Source organism: Pongo abelii, chromosome 4 (assembly GCF_028885655.2).
Source record: "Pongo abelii isolate AG06213 chromosome 4, NHGRI_mPonAbe1-v2.0_pri, whole genome shotgun sequence".
In the NCBI taxonomy this organism is placed as follows: domain Eukaryota; kingdom Metazoa; phylum Chordata; class Mammalia; order Primates; family Hominidae; genus Pongo; species Pongo abelii.
Genome location: NC_071989.2, coordinates 83,647,331 through 83,664,583, shown reverse-complemented (window position 1 = coordinate 83,664,583; position 17,253 = coordinate 83,647,331). Strand labels below are relative to the sequence as shown.

Here is a 17,253-nt window from a genome sequence, read left to right as displayed (position 1 = left end):
CTCCTGTTGAGAAATGCTAACATAGAGTTGGACATAGGAGAATGAGCTAATTTCTGGGCTAAGGGATTAGGGGCTACTTCATTCTTTGGAGGGTAAGTACCTAAGATGGGACACCCTTTATCCTCTCTCTGTGTCTCATCAGCTGACCACTAATGTTTTCCCCTGGGCACACTAATGCCTTTTCATCATCATCATTGCAACCAATTTCCTTAAGAAAAAATTGAAGAGGCCAGCCGGGCGCAGTGGCTCACACCTGTAATCCCAGCACTTTGGGAGGCCAAGGCAGGTGGATCATGAGGTCAGGATATCGAGACCATCCTGGCCAACATGGTGAAACCCCATCTCTACTAAAAATACAAAAATTAGCCGGGTGTGGTGGCAGGTGCCTGTAACCCCAGCTACTTGGGAGGCTGAGGCAGGAGAACTGCTTGAACCAGGGAGTCAGAGGTTGCAGTAGTGAGCCGAGATTGCGCCACTGCACTCTAGCCTGGTAACAGAGCAAGACTCCGTCTCAAAAAAAAAAAAAAAAGGGAAAAGAAAAAGTTGAAGAGATACCATATTTGGAGAATATGCAAAGGACTTCCTAGTCAGCCTTGACTGTTCCCTGGGCCTGTGTTGTCTGGCATTTCCAACATTATTGAATATTTGCCATATTATTTTCTTCTTTCAGTATTACTTATGTTAATGTTTTTAAAAAAGAAATTAAAATATCACATACTCAGTAGTAACTTTCATTTCTGCTTTGGGGAAAACATGCCAACTAAATGTCCCAAACAAAAGAGTAATTTTAATAATGACATTAATTGGAGCATTATTTTCATATAATAAGCAAAGAACTGGATACACTCAAATGCTCAGTAACAGATGGCTAAGCAAGGTACTGGAGCAGTGAATTATGAATGGCCATACACTCACCGATGCCCACAACACACTGTATTGATTCTCCAAAATCTTTATGTGAAATAATGTGAAGTTAGCAAAGATGAACTAATCTGTATTTACATAATTGCAGTTATGATTATAAGCACATTAAACAGAATCAAAACAGAGAGATGTGAAAATAATTTAAAGATTATTAAATTATATTTTTAAGCAAATTCCTCACAGTAAAAAAAAATTTTAATTGGAAAAACTCATTGTTTCCTCATTGTTTTCAATTTGATTAGAGACCTCAATTTTGAAATTAAAGGTAAGAACTACACTCATTTACTTCTTTTACTTTTTCTCTCACAATCTTACAGGCCAAAAAGAAATTTCTAAATTTAGGGTAAAAATGTTGGTTTGCAAATATATGTGTTAGAAATACTTAATCAGTAATTTATCAGACTAATTCATTAAGATGAATATGATGAACAGTTTCTTACACTGAAGTGTTCAGCAGGAAGCTCAGGCCATTTAAAGGCCCTTGCTCTTGTTTATGTGAGAATACTTGGATGTTAGATTTCACATGAAAGGGTGCAACTGCATATTGATAATCTGAAATCAAACCTATGAGTCTGTATTATTATATTTGGCTTGATCCAATTGTTAGATAATTAACAATTCAACTGTCTTATTTATTTTTAATTTTTTAGTATTTTAAATTTTACATTTTTTTTTTTTGTTTTGAGATGGACTTTTGCTCTGTCACCCAGGCTGGAGTGCAGTGGCGCGATCTCGGCTCACTGCAGCCTCCACCTCCCAGTTTCAAGCCATTCTCTTGCCTCAGCCTCCTGAGTAACTGGGACTACAGGCACATAACACCACGCCTGGCTAATTTTTGTATTTTTAGTAGAGATGGGGTTTCACCACGTTGGCCAGGCTGGTCTTGAGCTCCTGACCTCAAGTGATCCACCCGCCTTGGCCTCCCAAAGGGCTGGGATTACAGGTGTGAGCCACCAAGCCTGGCTTCAATTGCCTTATTTAAAGTGAAGTCCACATGAACAAATTCTCCAACCTGAAAATACATCAGCAAGTTCTCCAGTGACTTTAGGTAGAGTCTCAGACTGGATCAATGTATATAAGGCCAGTGCTCTCAGTGTTAGTGAGGATTCCTATCAGAATCCCCATCCTAGCGTGTTCTAGGATATAGGGATGCAATAATTCAGAGTGCAGAAATAGAGAAATCTGCCTTCAGGTTCAGAGCCATATTATGGAAAACCCTCAATGACCCTCAGGGTGGCAGAAGCATATTTTCCTATCAAACTCTCACCATCTTAGAATGCTACTTATTGGCAAGTTTCAGGAATGAGGCAGAGAGTTTCTGTTCTTTTCCTGTCCTGTGAAAGTGAACCCGACTCTTTGGATGGAAGAGTCTTTTCAGGCTGCTTGGTCCACCTCCACTCAGATGTCAGAAGCCTCTCTCCTCCCAGGAGAATTTGAAAGGCAAGAGGAAATAAGATCCAGGACCATAATGGTGATAAATTATTGAATCTTCTTTTCCAATTTTGCAATAATGAATCCAAATAAGATTTAGCTAGTGTTGGTAGACAGGATGTGCTCTATGAGCCAATAACTTTTTAATTCCAATTAGGATCACTGTGATGCCTGAGAGGCTAAACAGAGACAGACGGTGCATACACAACAAAGAATAAAGTTCCATGAGAGATACCCACATAGATGCTGAGGACAAAGAGATCAGGCAGGGTATAGAGCTGCTTATCCTAAAGTCTGCAGTGTACACTTTTAGGGAAAAAAAGCTATAGGTCTTAAAATTTAGGCCAAACTCAGATGCCAAATCATCACAAATTTGGAATAAAGCTAAAAGAGGAAAAACTCTGTGTCCCTCTATGTCATCAGCTTGGATATGCTGGTCTACCTGGCAGCACTGAGCAGGGGTTAGACACACTCTAAAAAGATTGGTTCAACGCACTGTGAGCCAGTAACTGCACTCCACCTGCAGTCTAGTGGAAAATAAGAGTCTATGAAACTAGCAAAGGGGAATCTTAGAAACTTGAAGCTGTTGTTTTCAGACCCAGCTATCTCTTAATAAAGCAGCTAGAAATCCCAACAGAATATTTATTCTTTTGTTAATCCCTAAAGGAATAAGGGTTAAGGTCATATCTATCCAGCTCTTCTCTCAAAGAAACTACCATTTCTAGAAGTGTCAAATAAACCAAAGGGGCATGGGGGGAATGAATTCTGTATATTTCAAGGAATTCCAGCATCCAAGTAAAAACTATAGAAAGAGAAGCCGAAAACATGCTCAAGGTCTACCAGAGATATTTTCTGTTTTATTACTATTATATTTCTAGAGTCTAAATAGTGCTTGTCACATAGTAGATGCTCAACAAATTTTGGTTGAGTGAACATTCTAGCTATCAATGGAAGATATAGGAATGCCAAGTAGTCTGACTTGGTACAGTTGATAGGAAAGTTTTAAGTAAAACAAAAACAACTACTCCATTTCTATCCAAAAATATATCCCAAATTTGTAAATATCTATATTTATTCTAGAATTATTTAGAAATATTTTAAAAACTTTCAAGAGCTTCTAAAAATGGAAAAAAGTCAAGTAAAATTCCAGTTATATGTAAAAGTATTGTCTTTTTAATGCTTTGATATTATTGGTCTAGCTCTGTTTTTGTCCAATATACCAATTGACTCTAGCTAATATTGCAGATGTTTTAAAGAAAACCTAGTATCTATGAAGATGGAATATTTCTCCAGGAAACTAGGTGAACACCCAAGTAGGTCTCCCAGGATGCAAGACTGGTTTGGACCTCAGTCTTATATGTTCAGAAACCTGATACGTCAGCACACTAAAGACAGATCTATCTCTTAGAAGCAGACTCCCAATGGTCAACCTTACCACCACTGATAGAAAAAAACAGAATGCCAGTTGGCCAATTAAAATGAAAAACAGGACTCTCAAGAAAACTGGCATTCTTTGGCCAGCATATTTCTGATGGGCAAGCTCTAGAGAAAGCTGAATTTGAAATCCTCAAGTTGCTTTGGAACATGGAATGAGAATGAGAGGTCTTAGCTACAGCATTCGTGTCTTCACAAATTCCAGGCCAAGGATGCCTAATTCATCTTTCCCTACAATAGAGATACATGTGGCCCCTAGATAGATAGGCTAAATCTTTAGGTCAGGGCACCTCAACCCTGAGCACTATTTGGAAGGGCACTGCCAACATCTGCGTCTATGACTTTCTCTTTGGTATTCCTCCTCTACTGAGTTTCAATTCAAAATAATATATTATTCTTTTTTTTGAGATGCAGTCTCACTCCATCGCCCAGGCTGGAGTGCAGTGGCACGATCTCAGCTCACTGCAACCTCTGCCTCCCGGGTTCACGCCATTCTCCTGCCTCAGCCTCCTGAGTAGCTGGGACTACAGGCACCCGCTACCACACCCGACTAATTTTTTTGTATTTTTGGTAGAGATGGGGTTTCACAGTGTTAGCCAGGATGGTCTAAATCTCCTGACCTCTGATCTGCCTGCCTCGGCCTCCCAAAGTGCTGGGATTACAGGCGTGAGCCGCCGTGCCCAGCCCAAAATAATACATTCTTATTTTAGATATGTTCATATCTTGAGTTAGTTCTCAAAGTGTTAAAGATCTCAGAGACTGTCATTCATTCATTCAACAAATATTTGTTGAGATCCTATTATGTACCACACACTGATCTGGGCAGGAGGATACAGTAGGGAACAACAGACAAAATCCCTGGTTCCCATGAGGCTTACATTCCCTTTCTTTATTTTTTCTGTCACTCTGCCTCTTTAAGATGACTTTGCACTATGGGCTAATTTGATAGGTTAATTCTCTGAGGCAATCAGATTTCTCATTTGTGACCATATATTTGCCATTATGTACTGTTTATAATTACAAAAAACAGGTGATATCTTCTATTAAGGTTTTTGAAAAGTTCAACAGGTGATTACTCTGTTGGACTTCACAAGCAAAAAGTGAATTTCCAGATCATCTTTATCTTGCTTGACATACCAGAGTGGTGTATTTTCACCAAGAATGGAGAGCTTTGTGTTCTTCTCAGGGTTATCCCCATTGAAAGGGCTTTAAATGAAAATGTGAGGGAACTGGAAAGCAACATAGGACTAAGAGTTGGTATATGTCTTCCAGAGTCTGCCTCAGCTAATACCCAGCTACAGATCAGGCAAGCCAACCGAGCTCTCTAGGTCTCCTATCTTCATCTTTGAAATGACAGGGTTTGCCTAAATCACGAAGGAAACAACAGCTGGGAAATATTATGATTCCCCCTGGTAATAGGAGCCAAACCTTATTTATCTCAATCTTTCTTTCAGGGACTTGGGGCATGCCCCACACATCCTGGCTACTTTATAACACCACTTCATCAAACACTGAACCTGTAACACTAGTGTGACAGCTGAAGTCACTGATATTCCAGATAAGATATTAAAATTTTTTGTTGTTTAGCTATGGAATCCTTTCCTCACCTAAATGGATGAATCTGAGTCTGCTCTGATGAAGAAGAGAGAAGGGATGCCAGAAGGGGTCCTGCCAACCCTACTCCCCACTCCCACTCCAGCTTCAAAGAGGGCTCCGTAGAACAAGCACATCTAATTGGCATGTCTAGAGAAGCACATAGACCAAATTTTAAACATGGCCACTAGTTCTGAAGGGAAACAAGAGATTTTAAGAGGATTGTAATATGATTTTTTTAATTAAAAAATATAAGTGTCATGCAGAGGAATTTACTTCTGGCTGTTAGTTATTTTGGGGCCGAAAGACTCTCTAACCCCTTGCTAAGCTGTCTGATACCTTCATTAGTCATTGTCCACCTCCTGTTTAGCTGTGTTCTCTGGTTAAACCTCCCTTTTCAGAATCTCACATCTGCCATTCTGGTCCTGACCCCTTCTACCTACCAGACTAACACCCTCCAAAATGAACTTCATCAGCCTCCCCATCTGCTCTGCCTCCCCTGTACCTGCCCAATCCCTTGGCTATCATCCTCAACTACCTGCTTATCTTTCCCGTTCACCAAATTTTTCCATTTCTCTTCCAGAAATGCTTCCTATTCTGACGCCTCTGTCACCCTATTAACTGATACAGTTCGGGATTTCATCATGTTTTGCCTCGGCTATTGCATTAGCCTCCTAACTGATATTCACACTTCCATTAATTATTATAGCAGCTATCATTTATTAGTGTTTGCTAGATATTCAATGCTTTGCTAAGAGTTATACATACATTATCTCATTCAATCCTCCCAATCTAATTGGGTATTCTTATTGCCAACATACAGCTATGAAAACTGAGGCACACAGAAATTTAAATTACTTGCAAATGGTCACACAAGTAAGTGGCTTAAAGTCTATTTGACATTTTAAGTCTCTCTCCCATCTCATTCTCTCTCCACACTGCTGCTAGAGGCAGCTTTCTAAAACACAGGTCTAATGATTTTTTTTTTTTTTTTGCATTTTTTTTTCTTTTATTATTATTATTATTATTATTATTATTATACTTTAGGTTTTATGGTACATGTGCGCAATGTGCAGGTTAGTTACATATGTATACATGTGCCATGCTGGTGCGCTGCACCCACCAACTCGTCATCTAGCATTAGGTATATCTCCCAATGCTATCCCTCCTCCCTCCCCCCACCCCACAACAGTCCCCGAAGTGTGATGTTCCCCTTCCTGTGTCTAATGATTTAATGATAAAGTCCAAACCCCTATCTTGGCATTAAGGTCTTCACATATATCCACAATGTGACCTGTCAGCTCCAACACTATTACGCCTACCACACATAAGTTCACATAATTGCCTACCAAGTCCAGGCTATTGGGCAATTATAACATCTTCCTGAAGTGCCATCCTTCCTTTTATCTGCCTGGTAAACTCTTATCCAGCTCCCAAAACCCTGTTTATATTTTTTACTTTTTATTTTAAGTTCTGGGATACATGTGCAGAATGTGAAGGTTTGTTACATAGGTATACACGTGCCATGGTTCAAAACCCTGTTTAAATGTCAATTCCTAGATGAGTTTTCATCAGTTTCCAAAGGTAAGCCTGGTAGGTCCCTCCTCTGCAATCCTACAGCATTTTATTCAGTATCTTTGTCATAGAAAAAAAAAAAAAAGCACTAAAATTTATCACAAGTGTATTTGTCACATTGTAACAATAAAAAAAAGTTCCGAATGACACAGATCACAATATACTAATCAGAATATCCTCTCAATGTACTTTGCCAGGTACCTGGCTCAGAGTTGATACTCAATTAATGCTTATCGAATGAAATGTTCTTGCTGTCTCCATTTTTCTCAACAACACTCATGTTTCTTCCCAAAGCAATCTGGCCCTGTCTCAATTATGCTGCTAAAACTCCCGTCCTGAAAACTACCAATGCATATGGGAATTAGGGGTAGCAGTTGATATTTGCCTTGAAAAGTATAAAAGAAGCACAGGATGTTTCACTATTAATTAGTTCAGGTTTAGTTATAAAAGTACATTTGGGGTTAGAATATGTTGCTTTGCATCTATTTCGTATTAGTCAACACCTGGCTGTGATAATATTTTAGTTCCTAAATATCACTCATCTTTGTAACCCTCAGCAATAAAGCAGTCGAACCAATAATGATCATTTTCTGTGCTTCACTGGATGGGTCTTAGGAGGAAATAAGCCAGTGAGCAGGAGGCCAGCCCCTCTGATGCAAGGGAAGAGGTGCCAGCACGCTGCTTGTTCTGCTCTGATGGACTAGAGTCGGGGTAGGGCTGAGCTGAAAATGGTTACACATCTTTCCTGCCTAGGGGTAATCTTAGAACCATACCTGCCCCCCTCAACAACCACTGAACAGAAGCTAAGTCAGAGGACTCACTTCCACAGCATCCACTCTAAGTCATAGCAAATGGGAAGGGAGAATGCCTGATGTCCTGGAAAACCCTGCCTTGTGACCAGGGGCTGGAAATCAGAAGGACACATTTTCACTTCATTCAATATGAAGCCTTAAAAACTTACTAGTCTGGCTCATTGTGTTTATTGTGCTCACTGTGTTCATCTTAAGAGATGTTTGCAGCAGCCAATAACTCTTTTTTTAATTTTTATTTTTATTTATTTATTTATTGTTTATTATTATTATTATTATTATTATACTTTAGGTTTTATGGTACATGTGCGCAATGTGCAGGTAAGTTACATATGTATACATGTGCCATGCTGGTGTGCTGCACCCACTAACTCGTCATCTAGCATTAGGTATATCTCCCAATGCTATCCCTCCCCCCTCCCCCCACCCCACAACAGTCCCCGAAGTGTGATGTTCCCCTTCCTGTGTCCATGTGTTCTCATTGTTCAATTCCCACCTATGAGTGAGAATATGCGGTGTTTGGTTTTTTGTTCTTGCGATAGTTTACTGAGAATGATGATTTCCGATTTCATCCATGTCCCTACAAAGGACATGAACTCATCATTTTTTATGGCTGCATAGTATTCCATGGTGTATATATGCCACATTTTCTAAATCCAGTCTATCATGGTTGGACATTTGGGTTGGTTCCAAGTCTTTGCTATTGTGAATAATGCCGCAATAAACATACGTGTGCATGTGTCTTTATAGCAGCATGATTTATAGTCCTTTGGGTATATACCCAGTAATGGGATGGCTGGGTCAAATGGAATTTCTAGTTCTAGATCCCTGAGGAATCGCCACACTGACTTCCACAAGGGTTGAACTAGTTTACAGTCCCACCAACAGTGTAAAAGTGTTCCTATTTCTCCACATCCTCTCCAGCACCTGTTGTTTCCTGACTTTTTAATGATTGCCATTCTAACTGGTGTGAGATGGTATCTCATTGTGGTTTTGATTTGCATTTCTCTGATGGCCAGTGATGGTGAGCATTTTTTCATGTGTTTTTTGGTTGCATAAATGTCTTCTTTTGAGAAGTGTCTGTTCATGTCCTTCGCCCACTTTTTGATGGGGTTGTTTGTTTTTTTCTTGTGAATTTGTTGGAGTTCATTGTAGATTCTGGATATTAGCCCTTTATCAGATGAGTAGGTTGCGAAAATTTTCTCCCATTTTGTAGGTTGCCTGTTCACTCTGATGGTAGTTTCCTTTGCTGTGCAGAAGCTCTTTAGTTTAATTAGATCCCATTTGTCAATTTTGGCTTTTGTTGCCATTGCTTTTGGTGTTTGAGACATGAAGTCCTTGCCCATGCCTATGTCCTGAATGGTAATGCCTAGGTTTTCTTCTAGGGTTTTTATGGTTTTAGGTCTAACATTTAAGTCCCTAATCCATCTTGAATTGATTTTTGTATAAGGTGTAAGGAAGGGATCCAGTTTCAGCTTTCTACATATGGCTAGCCAGTTTTCCCAGCATCATTTATTAAATAGGGAATCCTTTCCCCATTGCTTGTTTTTCTCAGGTTTGTCAAAGATCAGATAGTTGTAGATATGTGGCATTATTTCTGACGGCTCTGTTCTGTTCCATTGATCTATATCTCTGTTTTGGTACCAGTACCATGCTGTTTTGGTTACTGTAGCCTTGTAGTATAGTTTGAAGTCAGGTAGTGTGATGCCTCCAGCTTTGTTCTTTTGGCTTAGGATTGACTTGGCGATACGGGCTCTTTTTTGGTTCCATATGAACTTGAAAGTAGTTTTTTCCAATTCTGTGAAGAAAGTCATTGGTAGCTTGATGGGGATGGCATTGAATCTGTAAATTACCTTGGGAAGGATGGCCATTTTCACGATATTGATTCTTCCTACCCATGAGCATGGAATGTTCTTCCATTTCTTTGTATCCTCTTTTATTTCCTTGAGCAGTGGCTTGTAGTTCTCCTTGAAGAGGTCTTTCACATCCCTTGTAAGTTGGATTCCTAGGTATTTTATTCTCTTTGAAGCAATTGTGAATGGGAGTTCACTCATGATTTGGCTCTCTGTTTGTCTGTTATTGATGTATAAGAATGCTTGTGATTTTTGTACATTGATTTTGTATCCTGAGACTTTGCTGAAGTTGCTTATCAGCTTAAGGAGATTTTGGGCTGAGACAATGGGGTTTTCTAGATATACAATCATGGCATCTGCAAACAGGGACAATTTGACTTCCTCTTTTCCTAATTGAATACCCTTTATTTCCTTCTCCTGCCTAATTGCCCTGGCCAGAACTTCCAACACTATGTTGAATAGAAGTGGTGAGAGAGGGCATCCCTGTCTTGTGCCAGTTTTCAAAGGGAATGCTTCCAGTTTTTGCCCATTCAGTATGATATTGGCTGTGAGTTTGTCATAGATAGCTCTTATTATTTTGAGATATGTCCCATCAATACCTAATTTATTGAGAGTTTTTAGCATGAAGGGTTGTTGAATTTTGTCAAAGGCCTTTTCTGCATCTATTGAGATAATCATGTGGTTTTTGTCTTTGGTTCTGTTTATATGCTGGATTACATTTATTGATTTGCGTATATTGAACCAGCCTTGCATCCCAGGGATGAAGCCCACTTGATCATGGTGGATAAGCTTTTTGATGTGCTGCTGGATTGTGTTTGCCAGTATTTTATTGAGGATTTTTGCATCAATGTTCATCAAGGATATTGGTCTAAAATTCTCTTTTTTTGTTGTGTCTCTGCCAGGCTTTGGTATCAGGATGATGCTGGCCTCATCAAATGAGTTAGGGAGGATTCCCTCTTTTTCTATTGATTGGAATAGTTTCAGAAGGAATGGTACCACTTCCTCCTTGTACCTCTGGTAGAATTCGGCTGTGAATCCATCTGGCCCTGGACTCTTTTTGGTTGGTAAGCTATTGATTATTGCCACAATTTCAGCTCCTGTTATTGGTCTATTCAGAGATTCAACTTCTTCCTGGTTTAGTCTTGGGAGGGTGTATGTGTTGAGGAATTTATCCATTTCTTCTAGATTTTCTAGTTTATTTGCGTAGAGGTGTTTGTAATATTCTCTGATGGTAGTTTGTATTTCTGTGGGATTGGTGGTGATATCTCCTTTATCATTTTTTATTGCGTCTATTTGATTCTTCTCTCTTTTTTTCTTTATTAATCTTGCTAGCGGTCTATCAATTTTGTTGATCCTTTCAAAAAACCAGCTCCTGGATTCATTAATTTTTTGAAGGGTTTTTTGTGTCTCTATTTCCTTCAGTTCTGCTCTGATTTTAGTTATTTCTTGCCTTCTGCTAGCTTTTGAATGTGTTTGCTCTTGCTTTTCTAGTTCTTTTAATTGTGATGTTAGGGTGTCAATTTTGGATCTTTCCTGCTTTCTCTTGTGGGCATTTAGTGCTATAAATTTCCCTCTACACACTGCTTTGAATGCATCCCAGAGATTCTGGTATGTTGTGTCTTGGTTCTCGTTGGTTTCAAAGAACATCTTTATTTCTGCCTTCATTTCGTTATGTACCCAGTAGTCATTCAGGAGCAGGTTGTTCAGTTTCCATGTAGTTGAGCGGTTTTGAGTGAGATTCTTAATCCTGAGTTCTAGCTCGATTGCACGGTGATCTGAGAGATAGTTTGTTATAATTTCTGTTCTTTTACATTTATTGAGGAGAGCTTTACTTCCAAGTATGTGGTCAATTTTGGAATAGGTGTGGTGTGGTGCTGAAAAAAATGTGTATTCTGTTGATTTGGGGTGGAGAGTTCTGTAGATGTCTATTAGGTCCACTTGGTGCAGACCTGAGTTCAATTCCTGGGTATCCTTGTTGACTTTCTGTCTCATTGATCTGTCTAATCTTGACAGTGGGGTGATAAAATCTCCCATTATTAATGTGTGGGAGTCTAAGTCTCTTTGTAGGTCACTCAGGACTTGCTTTATGAATCTGGGTGCTCCTGTATTGGGTGCATATATATTTAGGATAGTTAGCTCTTCTTGTTGAATTAATCCCTTTATCATTATGTAATGGCCTTCTTTATCTCTTTTGATCTTTGTTGGTTTAAAGTCTGTTTTATCAGAGACTAGGATTGCAACTCCTGCCTTTTTTTGTTTTCCATTTGCTTGGTAGATCTTCCTCCATCCTTTTATTTTGAGCCTATGTGTACCTCTGCACGTGAGATGGGTTTCCTGAATACAGCACACTGATGGGTCTTGAGTCTTTATCCAATTTGCCAGTCTGTGTCTTTTAATTGGAGCATTTAGTCCATTTACATTTAAAGTTAATATTGTTATGTGTGAATTTGATCCTGTCATTATGACGTTAGCTGGTTATTTTGCTCGTTAGTTGATGCAGTTTCTTCCTAGTCTTGATGGTCTTTACATTTTGGCATGATTTTGCAGTGGCTGGTACTGGTTGTGCCTTTCCATGTTTAGCACTTCCTTCAGAAGCTCTTTTAGGGCAGGCCTGGTGGTGACAAAATCTCTCAGCATTTGCTTGTCTGTAAAGTATTTTATTTCTCCTTCACTTATGAAGCTTAGTTTGGCTGGATATGAAATTCTGGGTTGAAAATTCTTTTCTTTAAGAATGTTGAATATTGGCCCCCACTCTCTTCTGGCTTGTAGGGTTTCTGCCGAGAGATCCGCTCTTAGTCTGATGGGCTTCCCTTTGATGGTAACCCGACCTTTCTCTCTGGCTGCCCTTAATATTTTTTCCTTCATTTCAACTTTGGTGAATCTCACAATTATGTGTCTTGGAGTTGCCCTTCTCGAGGAGTATCTTTGTCGCGTTCTCTGTATTTCCTGAATCTGGATGTTGGCCTGCCTTGCTAGATTGGGGAAGTTCTCCTGGATAATATCCTGCAGAGTGTTTTCCAAGTTGTTTCCATTCTCCCTGTCACTTTCAGGTACACCAATCAGACGTAGATTTGGTCTTTTCACATAGTCCCACATTTCTTGGAGGCTTTGCTCGTTTCTTTTTATTCTTTTTTCTCTAAACTTCCTTCTCGCTTCATTTCATTCATTTCATCTTCCAGGGCTGACACCCTTTCTTCCATTTGATCGCATCGGCTCCTGAGGCTTCTGCATTCTTCACGTAGTTCTCGAGCCTTGGTTTTCAGCTCCATCAGCTCCTTTAAGCACTTCTCTGTATTGGTTATTCTAGTTATATATTCTTCTAAAGTTTTTTCAAAGTTTTCAACTTCTTTGCCTTTGGTTTGAATATCCTCCCGTAGCTCGGAGTAATTTGATCGTCTGAAGCCTTCTTCTCTCAGCTCGTCAAAGTCATTCTCTGTCCAGCTTTGTTCCGTTGCTGGTGAGGAACTGCGTTCCTTTGGAGGAGGAGAGGTACTCTGCTTTTAAGAGTTTCCAGTTTTTCTGCTGTGTTTTTTCCCCATCTTTGTGGTTTTATCTACTTTTGGTCTTTGATGATGGTGATGTACAGATGGGTTTTTGGTGTGGATGTCTTTTCCGTTAGTTTTCCTTCTAACAGACAGGACCTTCAGCTGCAGGTCTGTTGGAGTACCTGGCCGGCCGTGTGAGGTGTCAGTCTGCCCCTGCTGGGGGGTGCCTCCCAGTTAGGCTGCTCGGGGGTCAGGGGTCAGGGACCCACTTGAGGAGGCAGTCTGCCTGTTCTCAGATCTCTAGCTGCGTGCTGGGAGAACCACTGCTCTCCTCAAAGCTGTCAGACAGGGACATTTAAGTCTGCAGAGGTTACTGCTGTCTTTTTGTTTGTCTGTGTCCTGCCCCCAGAGGTGGAGCCTACAGAGGCAGGCAGGCCTCCTTGAGCTGTGGTGGGCTTCACCTAGTTCAAGCTTCCAGGCTGCTTTGTTTACCTAAGCGAGCCTGGGCAATGGTGGGCGCCCCTCCCCCAGCCTCTCTACCGACTTGCTGTTTGATCTCAGACTGCTGTGCTAGCAATCAGCGAGACTCCGTGGGCGTAGGACCCTCTGAGCCAGGTGCGGGCTATACTCTCCTGGGGCACCGTTTCCTAAGCCCGTCGGAAAAGCACAGTATTCGGGTGGGAGTGGCCCGATTTTCCAGGTGCGGTCTGTCACCCCTGAAAAGGGAACTCCCTGACCCCTTGCGCTTCCCGAGTGAGGCAATGCCTCGCCCCTGCTTCGGCTGGCGCACGGTGCACTCACCCACTGACCTGCGCCCACTGTCTGGCACTCCCTAGTGAGATGAACACGGTACCTCAGATGGAAATGCAGAAATCACCCGTCTTCTGCGTCGCTCACGCTGGGAGCTGTAGACCGGAGCTGTTCCTATTCGGCCATCTTTCTGGTAATCGCCAATAACTCTTAATTGCCAGCCTCTACTGCAAGACTGCAGCGCCTGAAAGCTATACATCCCTTCCTTCTTCCAGCAAGTTCCAGACCTCCCCTTTCTCCTGGCTGCTCCTTTCTCTGGCTTCTCCTCTGCCTCCTTAATGATTCCTCCTCCACCACCAGCCCCATAAATAGTATTCAGCAGGAAACCATTCTCTCCCTCATTAAGCTCATTGGCAGTGTTGTCTTAAACAAGATGGCTTCCAAATCTCTGGGCATTTCAGCTAAAATGGGGAATAGCCCATTGGCACTCCTCTTTGATTGACCCCAAGGACCTCAAAATGAGAGGGTCTCAAACTAAACATTTTCATCTTTCTCCATCCTGCTAAAATCTATATTCTGCCTTACCTAATTTAATGAACTGCCATTCTTTCATTAATTGGTCCCCTCCTCCCCACTCGAAGCTAATCAATTAGCAAATCCTTGCTGACTCTACCTCTGGAGTAGCTCTGAAATCCATTCCTTCTCTCCACTGCTTTAGTCAGGGCCTTACCCTGTAACATGTTCTCCCTGCTTGAAGTCTCTTTATTTACACTTGTCTTATGGCTACTGACACTTGGTATCTAGACTGGTAATCTACTCATTTGTGATTTCTCCATACTAGACTATAACTTCCTTGGATAGAGAAACCTTGTCTCTCTTTTTTGTCCTATTATCCTTGTGACAATACTGTGCTTTACACACAGTAAGTGCTTAATAAATAGACTTTGGCAATAGAGAACAGATTATCTTAAAGTGACTGCCCTTGTTCTTCCAAAGAGCACATCATTAGATAATTAAATATTTACTCTAACTTCTTCTGGCCCAATTAACAATGTTCTATATACACACAGACTATACACACAGATACAGGCACACACTGTAGGCCCTTAGATACCTTTAAGTCAATCTTTTAGCAAACACAAAGAGAGGCTCAATCTCCCAAATAATTAAAACATAAATTGGGCCGTATTTTTGTTCCTGGTCTTCCTTGAGGAAAATGACACAATGCTTAGTAGCAAATGAGAAATTATTTTGCAAATCTATATCCTCAAAATGCCACCAAACATGGGTCATGCATCCTGCTTTCTTGCATTTTGATCCTATTGCTATGACTTAGTGTGGTAATTATATTACAAAGCTATTATTCGATGAAATGAAAATGGCAAAACAATTTAAATGCTTGTCTAAAAAGACTCTGTTAGAATGCAATTATGAGTGAAATTACAATGGCAAAATAATTGAAATGCAAGTCTGGAAGGCACAGTTATGAAAGCATTAAAATGCTCCTGTTGGGGACTCACAACACTGAGTGAAACTATGCACTCCTGGGGACACATTTTTAATTTACTAAAGCAGGCAACATTTATGGGCAGATGAGAATATCTGTGCTCCAATTGTTCTGCAGCATTATCTACACTTCTAAATGCAACCTGGGGGTGGGTAACATCACCAGGGTTTCTGGGTTTGGAGGATAGTTTGATAAGAGGACCATATGTCATACTGTGCTTTCATACAGCACCAGGAAGATAAAGGCACAGGGCAAGTTGGGCTTAGATTTTTCTGTAGTGTTTCTAGTATAAATGGTGGGATCATAACATTAAAATATTTTTTATTCTAAATTTAAGCTGGCAATTATTAAATATTTGTGTGGGCATATTTCTAAGGGTCTATCTTCTTTACACATTCTGCTGACATATTCCTTTAGCAAAATCTCAATACATATTTTGATGTCTAGGCTTACAGTTGGGTATACTTGCTCACCGAAAGAAAAAAAACAAAAATGATATACAGTGCTAGATACAAAACCAGTCTGCTGAGATGATCAGTTTGACAAATGACCAAGGACCCTCCTCTGAAGCGTGGTGATGTCTGCATTTGGTAGTGGAACACACAAATGAGTGTACCAGCAAAAGATGCACAATATGCTCCTGACTCCCACCCCTTCAACCTGCAGAATCTACTTTCATGGATCCATTTCTTTTAGTTAAGCATAAAGAAACAAATACCAGGAGTGGGTCATATAAAAGAAACAAGTGTTAAAGGAATAAAAAGATGTATATCATTTTCTCATTCATGATTATCTCTCTTGTGTTGTCACAGAACAAATTAGGATATGGCATTTAATTTTAATCACCCAGGAAATTTCTCAGCCTCAATGATAATAACATTACTTAATAAAGTTACTAGGTTTCAAGAATTGTATACTTTTGTTTTTGAAGCTTTAGTTTTAAAGAAGTCCCTTGGAAACATAGATACTAAGTATTCTTTCTTTCATAGACTCTGAAACACATAAAGATTTAATATGCACATAAACGTGTTCTCTGAGGCAGGATTTGCAAAAGCAGTTTGGAAATCCTCCTGATTTTATATACCAAGTGTTTGCTGTGGATCCTTAAACTGCTGGGGGGAGATTTCACTGCATGCTTGCTTCTTGCCTACTTATTTTCCCTTGCACAAACTCGGAGAGTGTTAACTATAGCTTTGTAAAAATATAAACCCGAGTGCATGGTAACTTCAAAACAAAAATCAAATCTGCTGTATAGATATTTTATAGAGAGGTTATATTATTTTTAACACACACATTTAAATATTTATATGATTTAAAATAATATAAAGAAATGAAGTTTTTCTAGTTTGGGCACAAAGTTACACACCTTGAAAAAAGATTAAAAATCACCTATAGAAAATTATATGAATAAGGCTAGTTGAAAATCTAAGCAAATATACACATAGATAATAGAAAAAATTAAAGTTATCAGGGTCCTAAAATATTTAAACTACTGTGTTACACATAAAATTTGACATTTGAAATCACATTTGTCAGAGTTTTACAGAACTAATCTCTGTATTTAGAAAACTGTTGAATATAACAGCATTATTAACTTCTAAGAGAGTAGCTTTGGAATTTAATAAAGGATAAACCAATGCAACTATGATACAAATATAAGTTAAAACATATTCTAACTTACTTTGAAATGCATAAAAATAAATTGGGTTGATGGAGAAATAATAAAAAAATAGTAAATGTTAACTACAGAATCTAGGTGGTGGGTATACACAGGTGTTCATTGTAGTATTATTTTGATTCTTTTGTATGCTTAAAATTTTTTGTAATAAAAAATTTGTGAGAAAAAATGCAGTGCTCTAGATGAAAAGTATTTATTCTCTATGTTGATAACT

General features: G+C 39.6%; 1 protein-coding gene across 1 annotated transcript in view; it reads right to left on the bottom strand.

Annotated features, from left to right (window-relative positions):
* The window catches only part of SV2C (synaptic vesicle glycoprotein 2C), a 241,378-nt gene that overhangs the window by 178,604 nt on the left and 45,521 nt on the right, over positions 1 to 17,253 (bottom strand). The gene's annotated exons all lie outside the window — the stretch shown is intronic.